The sequence below is a fragment of the Sminthopsis crassicaudata genome, chromosome 1, assembly GCF_048593235.1.
Source record: "Sminthopsis crassicaudata isolate SCR6 chromosome 1, ASM4859323v1, whole genome shotgun sequence".
NCBI lineage: Eukaryota > Metazoa > Chordata > Mammalia > Dasyuromorphia > Dasyuridae > Sminthopsis > Sminthopsis crassicaudata.
The window spans coordinates 301485870-301500994 of NC_133617.1; the positions used below are offsets into that span (position 1 = coordinate 301485870).

Genomic DNA, 15125 nt, shown 5'->3' on the forward strand with positions numbered 1-15125 from the left:
TAGTTATTTTTCACTAGCAGAATATATTTTTATGCTATTGCACTAGATTAGATAACACAAGAGAGTTTTGGGAAAAGCTATTTGCTTTTATCTTTGTATCTCTAACACCTTTCACAGAGTACATGCTCAACAAATACTCACTGTACTAATTTAACATTAGGCTGACCAAAGAACAAGAAAAATGCATAACAGATGGATAACCCAAATGTTTCACAGGCATCTTTAAATATTCAGGAGAATTGAAGGAAAGTAAAGACTATCAACAAATTGGCTGGACACCTTGGTGTATGTAGGAGCACATACACAAGAATTATATAGGGTGTGATTGATGCTTATCATTGGAGGAAACACATTACTGAGACTGCATATTTCAAGGTGTCTAAAAATAGATCCTAAGAAATTAATCATTACTTACAATGATCAAATTCTTGAAAACTGCATTCTAAAATGCCATTTAGCTTAAATAAAGGAAAACTAGTAGAGGTATACAGAATATTTTCCAGAATTTTACAACAGAAATGTTATCATTTTAGTATTGGCCTTTTGGCAACTAAAGCCATGCTTTTATTTTGCTAAGTGTGCCTAGAATTTACATTTATTTACTGAAAGAAATGATAATAGGGAATATTTATTATGTTTATATTAAGAGATGCCATTTTTAATATTATGGTAGTTTAATGTACACTCTTTCCCTTCCCAGCTGTACAAAACTTATGCTACAAAGAAAGGGGATGAGCTACATCAAAAGAAAATTAATGAATACCAGGTCTTTCACTACTTAATGGGTTAAGTAGGCCAAATCTTGAAAATAACAGCCTAAAATTTTTGTGATTATCCTTTTGTAATGTGAACATAATAGAGCAGAATTTCATTTTACCACATCTAACCAACATCTAGGAAAATTACAAACATTTTAAAAACATCATATAACATATTAACAATTACCTATTTATTTAATGCCTTATAATTCAGAAAACACTTTGCATACATTGTCTATTTGATCCTCCTAAGACTACTGTGAGGTACATAATGCAAATATTATTGCGTCTTTATAGGTTAAGAAACTGTGGGAGTGTTGCTCAATAAATAAAACCGAAACCTAGAGTAACTCGGTAAAAAACAAACACCAACTGTCCATCCCAAAACCTCAAAGCCAAATCCAGCAAGTGCCAGAATTGAATCTTCTCCCAAATCTTCTGACTCCAAATCTAGTGATCTCTCCACTATGCCACAATTTCTACAAATGAAACAAATGTCTTTAACATACAAATATACTTTCATATATTACCTCTATGGCCACACAGATTCCTGCAATTGCTAAAGTTTATAAATAATGTATTGTAGCTTTTATAACAGTTTTGAATTAAGAACTTTTGAAAAATTTATATATTTTACTTATCATTTTTCCCTTTCACTAGAAGTTCCAAGTATGTTCAGATTGATCATTATGTCTATGCTAGACAAAACTAACATAAATTATATAAAACATCAACATTTCCACTGAAAAGAAGCTGTTACCAATCACTTAGGTCTCACTCAAGTAAATGATGAGTCTGTTAACATTTTCCAAAGTATTTAACTTATATTTGGTTTAATGTTTAAAAAAAAAAAAAGGGGGGGGGGGAAGAAACATTATTTCTATTCCTGCTAGATGTTACATATCCCAGTACTTGCTACCAAATTTTCAAACTTGCTAAGAAATATCATATGGGGAAAAAAAAGTCTTGGAGGTTATCTACATAACCAGTTTTAGAAGATCTTTTTATGCGGGAAAGGCTTCAAAAAGTAAGGCTATGGTTATAGGCTGCCTAATTCTTTTTCTTTTTTTAAAAAAATACTTAGAAATTATCTTTATTTTTTATTTTTATTTTTTTTACATTTTAAAAAATTAATTTTATAATTATAACTTTTTTTTTTTGCCAGTATATATGCATGGGTAATTTTTTTACATTATCCCTTGCACTCACTTCTATTCCAAATATTCCCTCCTTCCCTCCACCCCCGCCCCTAGATGGCAGGCAGTCTCATACATGTTAAATGTGTTATAGTATATCCTAGATACAATATATGTGTGCAGAACCGAATTTCTTGTTGCACAGGAAGAATTGGATTCAGAAGGTAAAAATAACCTGGGAAGAAAAACAAAAATGCAAACAGTTTACACTCATTTCCCAGTGTCCCTTCTTTGGGTGTAGCTGATTCTGTCCATCAATTGGAACTGAATTAGATCTTCTCTTTGTTGAAGATATCCACTTCCATTAGAATACATCCTCATACATTATCATTGTTGAAGTGTATAATGATCTCCTGGTTCTGTTCATTTCACTTCACATCAGTTCATGTAAGTCTCTCCAAGCCTCTCTGTATTCATCCTGCTGGTCATTTCTTATAGAACAATAATATTCCATAGCATTCATATACCATAATTTACTCAATCATTCTCCAACTGATGGGCATCCATTCATTTTCCAGTTTCTCAGGCTGCCTAATTCTTACTAAAAAACTTGTATAGCTAAAAAAAAATTTTTTTTAAAGGTTTAATTTATCTCATGATGGATTTTGAGGGTCACAGAAACTCATGTATTAAAAAAGTACTTAGCATGTACTAAATCACTACAAGTTGTATTAATGGCTGGGGCACCACAGATGAAATCATCTTCCCTAAGATCCTTGAGAAACCTACTCTAATAACCTATCACAAACAATTATGCCAGCATACCCTAAACTGTATTTTAATTTTTTAAAAAAAATTATCACCAAGTACGAAGAAAAATATAAGAATATAAAATACTCCTCTCCTATTTTAATACTTGGATTTTTAGAACGTATTTTTGAGAAAGGGAAAAAATAAGGTTTGATTAAATAATGACAATAGTAAAGCATGTTAATTTCCCCTTTTTATTTCTTTCCTCTTGCTGACATCAAAATGGTAGCTTATACAAGTATAATGACTCTGAAAATAAATCCTGCTATCCCCTTTTTACAAGAGATAGCATTTGATGGACAAATTTACAGAAAAATAAAATTGGCTTATTAAATTTATATTTAATTATGCAACAATTTAATTCTTAATATTTAATTAATGTTTTCTTTTGAAATATATCTCATTATTCACATCTAATTACTACTGCCAACAATTCTATATGCTGGTGTCAGTTTTTGCTACTCTATTTGGAGATCTAACATTGTGCTCTCTACAAATTCTTTCAAATTCTAAATTTAGGATCCTGGGAAGGAGAACATAGTTGCCAATTCCTGTTTAGGAAAACAGTGATTCTATATGTAATCCAGCAGGTGTTACTAAACAAAAAACGTTGACTGAACCCTCTTTTCCTTACCTTCACAAAGAAAGAGGAAGGAGTGGAATCCCTCCAGATGACACTCTTCTTCTCCTTGTCTGACTAAAGGGAGTGAGTTACCTTCCTTCTGATCATCACCTCTAATTTATCTCCTCTTCAGAGGCTGTAGTTTGTCTGAGGACCATAACAATGAAGTAATTTCTAGGCTAGAGACAAAATGACAGCCTGGACCAAATTGATGATATTCTATGATAGGTTAAGGAGTTTATGTAAAACAAAAAATTACTAATTTAAAAAAAATTCTAACAGCTCAGAATCCCTGCTTAGAAAAATTCCTAATGTTAATGCAGAGATTTGGATCTCTTTCCATATCTTTAAAAATAGTTTTTTCAATTTTTAACCATTTCACCTTTCCCATCATGGAATATACATAGCTAGGCTATATATCTTGGTCAGCAACAAGAAATTTAAGTATTTATTATGTGGCAGGAACTGTGCATAGCACTGGGGATACAAAGAACATAAAAATCATCCCTTAACTTCAAACAGTTTACTCTTGTGGATGAGACAAAGCAAGCATGTATGTACAGATAAGACATTAATAGTAAAATAGAGGATTTTATATTTGACCCTAGAGATAATAGAGGGACTTACCGAAGTTTATAGGATGGGGGAGGAGGGTGAAAATCAGAATTTTACTTTTGGGAGATCATGTTAAGATAGCTAAGTGGGGGACAGATTGCAGTTGGGAAAAGACCTAAAGGAGATTAATCAGCAGGCTATTGTAATAGTGCATAAGCCTGAGGTGATGAAGGCTTGTATCCCCAGTATGGTGGCAATGTCAGATGACAATATGTTGTAAAAGTACAATTGACAGGGCTTCTCATGACCAGTCATGGTTTTTTAAAGGACATTTTAAAAAACAAAACGCTTAATATGGAAACTAAGATTTCTGCTATCTGCAGACAGAGATAAAACAACAGGCACCAGTTCCAGTAGCTTCTTGGGAAAAAAAATAAATCAATGACAGATGAGGATCAGCTGAAGGACCTGGAGTGTTTGTTGCTGATGTTACAGTGAGGATTCCTTTTGTGTAAAGCTTGGACAAGATGACTGCTAAATCTTTTCCAACTCTCATATTATGTGATTCGATAAAAGAGTTCAGCCACATTCCTGCAATGTTCACTTCAATCAGCAGAATGGTGAACAAGGGAAACTCCAGCTACATCAATGCCTACTGTTAATGCCCAGTGCAAACGTCTACCATCATGTAGCTGCCACTCTCTTGGCTTCTCTAATTGCCTCTCAATGACTCACTGAAAAATATGCCTGACTTTGCTCTGTTTCAATCATCCAAGAGCTCCTGCTGATCCATACTCTTCTTTCCACATTTCAAAGGTCTTGATATAGCTCTATTACCTTCCAGGAATGTGAAAACTACAATTCTCACTAAAGGCTTAAAACCTTTCCCTACCAGAGAACTAGTCTCTGAGGACACTGGGTGTTTTGTTACATACAGAATTTTCCAAACATGGTATAGTTATAAACTATTAAAAGCTCCTAGGGAAATCAGAGGAGGCAGCATAGAGTAAGAAAAAGACCATCACACCATCACATTATAGCATGAGCTAGATTAAAACCATCTTTGTTCTGCCACTTACTATTTGTATGACAATAATTAAGTCAGCTAAATATTTCTTTATGTCATACAGAAATAACAGAGGATTGAATGTCAAGTTCAAGTAAGATAGTATGAAAACATCTTTTGCAACAGCAATTGTTACATAAATACAAACTATAATTGTGATCTGTCAAATTCTATACATATACTTTTTTTTCTTAGGTAATATGGCCCCCAAAATTAATTTTCAGATCTGATTTGAAAAATCAAAAGATTATAGGTTTAGAACTGGAAGGGATCTCAGAGGCCATCTTGTCCAATCTTCCTCACTTTATATATGAAGAAATTTGACTCTCATGGAGGTTAAGAAACTTGCACAAGTAGTAAGCAAATGAAAGTGTTTCAGCTACCTTATTCAAATCAGAAAAATCATTTAAACCTCAAAATCTGATTATCATACAGCTTTGTAATAAATTATTTTATAACTTACTCTATATTCAAGGATTTCATCACTGTGGATAAACCAGTAAAACCAGTTAGAAAATTATCAAATAAAATAACCATCTCCATGCTCCCTAATGTAACTATAAAGTACCACAGCTCATTGCACAAGCCACACATTAAAAAAAATCAGTTCCATTACTTTATAATTATGCCTCATGTTTCCCAGCTTACAGTCTTCCTACAAGTTTATTCTAATTTTTGAGGGATTTTTTCACTTCTGAATATTTTGGGTAAGAGCTGGAACTAACTAACCAGAGCTTTAAAAATTAATCCTAACAGAAAAATGATTGTAGATCTTTCTGAATCCAGAACCATGGAGCTAATTCCCTTTTCTATCCTCTTCACTTTTTTCAAAAAAAGATTTTTTATTAGTATCTTGTAAAAATTGGTATCTTCTATCCCTGTAGTCTCCATTTCCAGAACCATGCTTTGTAATAAATAATTTAAAAAAAAAAAAAAGAGGATTGGGGGAAAACTCCAGTAAAAGTAATCAATGTGCCAAAAAGTCAAGTAACGTCCCATAGGAGAGGACTTATAGGGACAAAGGAAGGTGTTTTCTCAAATATCTTCTTTGGAGCCAAGTCTTTTCCTTCTAATTTCATCACATTTAATCTCTAATTGTTGTGAGGGTTTACTGTCTTCCAATTTACATTGGTGGAGTTTCTATTGTATTTCTGGCTCTGCTTACTCTACCTTACATTAGTTCATATAAGTCCATATTTTTCTGTATTCATCTTGTTCCTCATTTCTAACAGCAGAATAATATTCCATTACATTCACCTAGCACAACTTTAGTCATTTCCCAATGGACCTTCCCTTCTCTTGACTCACAAGATCATCATCTATTTCTTGTCCTCTTCACCTCTTGACTAGACTATTTGTGCAAAACCTGTGAGCTCACTGAGAGCAAGGACTCCCCTTTCCTTGTAATCCAGAGCTTAAGTATTTTGCCTGCACATAAGTGATTTTTTAATGACTGTGACTCTCCTTACCTCAAATGTCTCTTCTCTCTCCAATCCACCTTCCATACAACTACCAGATTAACATTCCTAGAGCACAAATCTGATGACATTACTCCCCTGCACAAGAAGCTTCTATGGATCCTAATGATTTTTAGGATGTAATACAAACTTTTCTGTCTATGGACCCCGGGTTAAGATGCTCTACTTAAAAAAGTGCTCAGTAGTTCAGTGCTTAGAGGATGAAGGCTCAGATTGCATCTGTGAATTTTCACAGAGGTCAGGCTTAGGTTACATGACTTCTGGGGTATCTTCCATCTCTAGATCTATATTCCTAAGGACCTTTTCTTAGAGAAAGAAATTTATTTAAAAATCCTTCCTAGAAACTATAGTGTTTAGCATGCATTATGATATGTTGAATGTTCACTTGCTAAGCTGGATATTAATGAGATGTGGCCTTGATTTTATTCACTGGTTGCCACACTCACACAAAGAACATACAAGTTACACATAAATTATATAAAAATATGATGGTGCTGTCAGGATGTTAATGAAATAAAATTTGATTAATAAAGAGAACTCTGGAGCCACATTATAAAGGGAAGGGACATTTGGGTGAAGGGGATAGGGTAGGAAGGGCTATATACAAAGACATAGATGGTAAACATCAGTTATACCTAGTTTAACTAAATTGAAAGTGCCTGACAGCTACAAAATGAAAAACAGGTGCATGAAATAATGAAGTTATTTGTGGATTTTGTCTGAGAGGTTTTTAATCTGGAGTCTGTGAGCTAGTATGATTAAATAACTGATTAATGAATTTTAAAAGAATCTTTTTAAAAATTTTTCTTTCTTTTATGCACTTAAGACCATTATCCTGAGATTTCATCCGACTGCCAAAGGGATCTATGAACAAAAAGGATTAAAAACCCCCACTCTAACAAGATAAAGAACAACTTTATCTAATTCTTGATCAGGATTTTTAATACAGAGTAACATTTGAAAGAAAGTTGTTCCAGCATTTCTGTCCAGGATAGGTCACATGGAAGTAAAAAATAAAGTATTTATTAAAAAAGAACGAGAAAGTTGATGACAGACTAAATTTCTGTGCGAAAAGCATCCTGGATCTGGAGTACAATGACTTTTTTAAAAATCTTTTTTGTTACTTATTAACTGTATGACTTGGAACAATACACTTAATATGTTGTGGTGGTCCAGTCATTTCAGTCATGTAATGAACCCATGTGGAGTTTTCTTGGCAAAGATACTGGATTAGTTTGCTATTTCTATCTGTAGTTCATTTTACAGATGAGGAAACTGAGCTAAATAAGGTAAAATAGTGTTGTGAAAAGTCATGTGGCTAGTATCTGAAGCTATCAAATTTTCCTGATTCTACAATCAATGTTCTATTCACTGCATCACATAATACTTAATATTTGCCCAATACTTAGTATTGCTAAGCCTTATTTTCTTCACCAGATAAATGGGGATACTACTACCTATTCTACCAACCCTATAGGGTTGATGTAAGAATTAAGTGATTCCCTCTTTCTCTTAAAGAAGGCAATTCTTCTCCTCATTTCCTGCCAGTATATTCTGAACCCTACCACAGTAGGGTCACAAGTAAGAATTCTGAAAAGGATGGTAAGCTGAGTCTTATTTTTGTTAAAATAGGTACCTTTAAGTGGCTTTTAAGACAAGGCCATATAAGACCCAGTGCTAAACTTTCAAAAAGGAACGGGATCCAGATAAGCATAGAGGAGAAAAGTAATTAAAAGTAGAGGGATTGGGTAAAAAAACAAGCCAAGGCAAAAATGAGGGAAAGTATAAAACAGGATATTCTCAGGACAGCAAAGGTAGTAGTAAAGACTTTGCTTTAAAAAGTAGGCTGGGGATAGATTAGGTATGACTTCAAATGTCAAGCTAAGAAGATAAAACAGCAGGGAGACAGCAAAGGTTCCAGAGTAGATTAGTAATCTAATCTTGGAGAGAAGCAGTCTAAGAAGATAGGAGTTTAAGTTTTGCTTCTGATACCCACTAATTCTGTAATGCTGAACAAGTCACCAAACTTTCCCTTTCCCAACTCTCTTAAGCATTGGTAAAGGGGGTTTGCTAAACTAATGAAATCATAAAATCTGATACTAAAAAACAAACAACAAAAAAAACCATCTCAAGATAGTAAGGAGGATAGACTGAATGTGTGATAAGCTGGGAGTGTAAATAAAAGAATTCAAGAGAATAATAACTGTAGGAGAAGTAAAAAGAAATATATCATAGATTCAAAGGACAAAATGAGGAAAGTCCTAGACAAGATTTAAGAACTGACTGGATATAGATTATCTTCACCTCAGTATTGGACAACTTTTTCAAAAGCAAATATGCATCATTCATGGCTCATAGTATCACTCCACCTATAAACACTGTTAAATTCATGGGTGGAGAATCCTGGAAATAGTATACACCCATGATTAAAGTTATGGTCTTATCCTAGATTTCATGGTATATTAATGGAACAGAAATGTATAAAATAATGTAATCAAATTCTGCCACATCATTCTGCCCAATGGGTTTGTTGGTGATGATGGATCTACCTCAATAGATACATACAGGACATAGTTATTATGGTCTGTGAATCAAGTCTAATCCTGAACTGCTGTTTGAATTTCTCTCCTCCCCCTCCAATTACCCCCCCCTGGGGTTATGTGACTAGCCCAAGGTCACATAGCTAGGAAGTGTTAAGTGTCTGAGACCAGATTTGAACTTGGTCCTCCTGAACTGCGCCTCCTAGCTGCCTCCATTACCTCAATTTCCAATTAAGTCCCTACAACAATCCATCCTTCTGCTTAGAAAAGCATCCCTTTCCTCACTCATTAAAAAATAATAATAATAACAAAAGAGGGAAAAAACCAGCCATTCAACAAAAACAGTTTGACCAAGTCAGATAACATATGAAGTTCAACATTCTCATAACAGGTTCATAATGGTAATTCTGCTTTGGTATTTGGTTATTCTAACCAGTGATTTTGTCAAATCATCTTTCTATAAAGTAGTTATAGTAGTAGTAGAGTACCTATAAAGACTCAAATTAAAAACTGGCCTCAAGATACCAGTTGTGTGGCCTTGAGATAAATCACTTAAACTTCTGTTTGCCCCAGTTTTCTCATCTGAAAATGCCAGTTTCTTACTCTTTCATAAGCTGTCTTGTCATTGTATAAAATTGTTCTCCCAGTATTAAATATCATAAATTTTAATATCAGCACTTACCTTACTTAACCACCTCACCTATTAAGCACACAATATTTCTGAGCCTCATTTTTGTCACCTGAAAAATGGGGGTAATACTACTTATCCTACCTTCTTATGGGATTGATGTGAAGATTAAGTGACCTCCCCTTCAAAACAAATAACATAAGCATGAAAGAAAAGCAAGCAATTTAACTAAAATAGATAATTGTGACAAAATGAAATTGAAAGAATTTGCATAAATGGAATAAGAGTAATTCAGGTAAAAAAAAAAAAAAGTTCATTGAATAAATATTTGACCAAGCTCTTACGCTGTCCTGTCTTTGTACACTTGGTTTTTAAGCCCTCCTCACTTTTTGCCAGGGTAGCCTTAGCACTTGGTCACCAGTCACCATAAGAACACGAAAGTGGCTTTTAAGAGTTGGTCATGTAAGGCCCAATTTTTAAGATTTGGTCATGTAAGGTCCAACATGTAAGTTGGATATGTAAGGTCATGTAAGAGAAGGTCATATAAGGTCATGAAGGGGCTAGACTTTCAAGGAGGGATAGTAGATAAGCATCAGTTTACACACATCTTCTCAGGTTTCTTCTCAGAAACCATCCTTTACAGCATTTCTTATACTACAATAGCATTCCATCATATTTATATACCAAGTCTTAGACATTCCCCAATTAATAAACACCCCCTCAAAAAGAGAGGATACCACCTCAAAATAAATATTATAAATTACCTCATTTGATCCTCACAATAATCCTGAGATAGGTACCGTTATTATCCCCATTTTACAGCTGAAGAAAGTGATGAAAGCAGAAATTAAGTTCCCAAGGTAACAGAGGCAGTAAGTCTCAGACAACATATTTGAAACTCAAGTCTTTGCAATGCCAGCCCCAGAGGTCTCTCCACTATATCACCTAGCTGTCTCAGAAAGATAATAAAGTAATAAGAAAAATAGTAAAGATTTACCAAAACCATTAAGACAACCTGTTTCCTCCATCAATCATAATTATACTCTGATATTGTAATCCTTGAAAAGCTTATAGAGAGACTAGAAATGGGGCTTAAAAACCAAGTGTACAAAGACAGGACAGCGTAAGAGCTTGGTCAAATATTTATTCAATGAACTTTTTTTTTTTTTTACCTGAATTACTCTTATTCCATTTATGCAAATTCTTTCAATTTCATTTTGTCACAATTATCTATTTTAGTTAAATTGCTTGCTTTTCTTTCATGCTTGATTATGAATTTTGTTAGCCATGGTTTTGAAAAAGGTATAATGCTTAATATTTAAGTCACCTATCCATTCTGAGATCTTTGTATTATAATTATTTCTTTCTGTTCTTTACCTAATTTATTCTACTCTTGTTTTTCTAATTTTTAACTCCAATGAAATAGCTGACACATATTACTTCACAGCTTAATTTCAGATTTTTAAGTATGAGTTTCCTTCTTCCTCCCATTCCTACTTTAAATATAGAAATAAATATACATGTCACATGTGTGTGCACACATGCATGTGTATATACACATATATGACATAGGTTGATAATTTGATATAGTGCTAAATCTATAAATTAATTTAGATACTACTGTCCTTCTAATTAAGTTGGCCCAAATCAGCCACAAGCAGAGGCTTTCTTATAGGCCCTATCTCTGGTAATGAGAGTTATCATGATAAGTCTCTTAAGAGGATGGACAATGACAGTCACATAAAACAAAGGTAGCAATTAAATGAAAGAAAGAAATCCTATCACTAACACTTTCCAGGAGGTATGGAAAGTGATTGTCTTTATTTTGATACTAAGGTCTGAACCTACCCTATACAGTTGAAGCTGACAGAGGAAGAGGGGATGGTTATTATACATACTGGGGGAAAAAAAAAGTTATCTAAAGATTAAAATGAGACAAACTGTTAATAGTCGTATTAGTCTTTTTCTTCATTGTAAAAATCTATTTTCCTTGCTGTTTCCTAATCTCTCCCCAGTTTTGTACTCTGTGCTCTCAGACTGAATTCATAACTTCCTGTCAAGCCTTTTTTGTAATCTTTGACTTGGCCTTGGGGTTGCTTAGTTTCTTGAACCTAGGTAGGGTTCAAGCAGCTGAATCAATTCTACCAACCTTTTTCTCCCCAAATGCTCTTTACTCTTCTTTAGGGTTCTGTGATAGAAAGTGTTCCCTATATTCCCAAGAATACTTTGGCACAACTGACCGTCTTGTACTTCTTTTAGGCATAGGGTAAAGAACTTAAAATTCATTCAAATCAAATAAAAAATCAAAAAAAAAAAAGAGACAGTTTTTGTGCTCAAGGGGCTTATATTCCAATGGAGGAAAACCACACAAAAAGCAAGGATGAAGTAGAGATACCCAAGTAGAAGTATGTAGAGAGAGGCTGGAAAGTCTTTTAGAGGAATGAAGGGAAGCTAGCCTGAATATTCTCCTTAAAATGAAGATTTGGGGAGGACCTAGTCAATCAAAGGAAGAAAAAGAAGTTCCGAGGGTACTTCCAATGGGAGAAATCCAGTGGTAAAGCAAACTTCTAGGTGAAGATATTTCTGTGGTATGAAAGAGAAATCTCAGTGTGAGAAATGCAATCAGGATTTGTTGGGAGATCATCAAATCCAACATTTTCATTTTACATTTTAGGAGGCTGAAACTATAGAGAACTTAAGGAACCTTAACATAGCCATACTTCTAGGCATTGGAAATTCGAATCAACCAAATATTTACTGAGTACTTAATCAACTGCGTGATGTGACAAGTCATTTAATTTTTTATCATTAAAACAATTTCTAAGTTCTCTATATTTATTTTGTACTGCTAGGCACTCTAAATAACTGAATGAACAACTCACAAGGTAAGTTTAACACATAAACAGAATGTAAGGTTTATATTTTTCTTCAATCTTTTCATCCAAAGATGTAAGTCAGAAACTGTATTTTTTCCTACTATGAGCTTTCTATCCATGAAGTCCACAAATCTTCTAAATATGCTGGGGGAGCATGTTTGTTACACCACATTAAACCTGCATCGGCTATGGGGAGAGTCATCACTGCTAGCCTGTGCTATATTGCTATGTGCTTGTGTAATACCTCTCATATTTTTTGTGTATACCTGTTTTTAGTAAGACCCTTCAGCCCAGAAACCTGCTAACAATATCTGGCTTGACTCCCCACTTCCCTTTGGTGTATTTCATCTCTCTTCCTAAGAAGTCAGTGGGGGTATGATGATCTCCTTTTCAGTACTTTCACCTTCCTTCCTGAGAAGGCAAGTGGGGGAGGAGAATGATGTGATCACCTCCTTTTTAGTGTTTTCACCTCCTTTCCTGAGAAGTCGGGGAGAGAGTATGGATCACCTACTTTTGGGGGTTCTTATCTCCCTGAGAAGTCAGAGATGGCAAAAAGAAAAGAAAGCAGGAGATACAAAGGGCTGAAACTCTTAAAAGATATGCCTGAATCAGACAAGGGAGCACTTAAGGCTAAATACCTATTCGACAATGACTTTATTAGCATATTTGGGAAAATGGCCCTTCTCACTATTCCGTGTAATATTCTTCTCTAAAATATAATGTTCTCTGGGAGCAGGTTTCTTGGGGGGCTTCTGGAGGCAGACTTACAGGTACTTGGGTTAAATCTTTTTGAGTAATCATAAAACTACTTTAAAGAAAGCAAGTAATGTTATGGAACTTGATGCAATCATTATAATGTAATCCATAAATAGCATCTGGAAACCCCTACCATTTACAAGGAATCCTTCTTGAATATATGCTTTACATCAATTTAAACTTTGGACATCTTCAATGACATTGGCTTACATCTTTGATAAGCACACATTTCCTTCTTTTATAACTCGCATGATCTCTCCCAGTAAGATTAAGATTTAAGAATGGAAACATTCCTAGAAGACAGGAACTGACTTTCCATGTATCTTTAAAGATATAAATACAGCTGCAATACTTTTTTTTTTTGCACTGATGCAGCTAAAATAGACAAGGGCTAATTTATTAGATGCCTTTAATACAATGTGTCTAACATAAACACATTTAGCAAAGTCAGTGGGGTGGACGATTCATAGTCATATCAAATGTTTGGCATTTTAAGTTTTTGCTTTACTAACGCATTACTATTAAAGCATGAGACTTGATTTGCTTCAGATATAGTTAGAAACATTTAAAAAATCAAGTTAAAGGGAATTGTTCTTCAGATTCAGGTTGACATAAATAAATAAATGTCATCAAGATAATGCAAATAAATCTTGAAGAATCTTCTCAAGACCAGGATATTACATGGTGTCTGATATAGAATGGTGAAAACTCTGGAGATAACTTATAACATTTGTTTTGAGGTGGTACCTTCTCTAAGTCTCATCAAGTTCTTGCTATGTGTCAGACACTGTGATAATCTCTAAGTATACAAATAAATGCAAACACCATCCCAATCCTTAAAGAGCTCAAATTCTAAAGGAAAAGACAACATGTAGATAACCAGGAAGATACATGATATATACAGAGTAGATAAAAGTAATCTCTGAGAAAAAGTCAACAGTAATTCAGAGGCTGAGAAGGATCTCCTGTGGAAGGTAGGGACTGAGCTGAGTCTTGAAGATTTGAAGTCAGTAAAGGTAAGAAGTGGATGTAAGGAGAGAGAGTATTCTCCATAAGGGGGGTAGCCAATGAAAAGGCACAGAGCTAGGAGATGGAGTGTCATTTTCAAGGAAAACCAATTAAGCTAATGTATAATCAAATTATAAAGTGTTATTATAAATGATGATCAATTACAATTCCAGAGGACTAATGATGAAACATGCTACCTATCTGCTGAGGTCAAAGAGTACAGAATGTCATCTATTTGGGGGAGGGGAAAAGGGGAGGTGAGCTGGAAGGGGGGAATAATGAGGCCAATGTGGAAAGTTGTTTTACTTGACTATATGTGTTTGTTTTTCTTTCTCAATTAGGGACTAGGATGGGAAGAAGAGAAGGTAGACTTTTAATTTTAATTAAATTAAAAATAATTTTAATTAAAAATAAAATGTAATAATAAACAATAGGAAACATTTTTTTTTTAATGGTAGGAGGGATGAAAGTAGCATTGTATATAAAGAAGAAATTCAAGAACCAGAAATAGGAAGTATGGGGAAACATTTGGGAACATTCAGCAAAGAGGTCATCAGAAACAGAAATGAGTTTGCTTTCTATCTAAGCAAAAAAGAGAAAATACATATAAAGCCAGCAATTAGATCACAAACCTGTTTCAAATGCATCACAAAGCAGTGATGGGGGACTTCATAATTACAATGATCAAACTTCAGCATTATAGAAGGAAGAAAATGCTTCTCCCTCTCTCGAAAAACTGGGTGACTAAGGGTATGAATATATTGTCAGACTCAACTGAATTTGGTTTATTTGGCTCTACTGCCTTTCTTTTTATTTTTAAATCTTTACTAAAGGAATGACTTTCTATGTAGGGAATGTGGACAGGATATATGGAGAAATTAAAAGTGCTAAA

The 15125-nt window shown here is 34.1% G+C and overlaps 2 protein-coding genes across 5 annotated transcripts in view; one reads left to right on the forward strand and one right to left on the reverse strand.

Annotated features, from left to right (window-relative positions):
- The window catches only part of RELCH (RAB11 binding and LisH domain, coiled-coil and HEAT repeat containing), a 123437-nt gene that overhangs the window by 97778 nt on the left and 10534 nt on the right, over positions 1-15125 (reverse strand). The window lies entirely within an intron of this gene.
- Positions 14905-15125, forward strand: part of PIGN (phosphatidylinositol glycan anchor biosynthesis class N) — a 237312-nt gene continuing 237091 nt past the window's right edge. The window contains exon 1 of the mRNA XM_074279043.1: positions 14905-14983. The gene's annotated coding sequence lies outside the window, so the exon portion shown is untranslated. The remainder of the gene's footprint in view (positions 14984-15125) is intronic.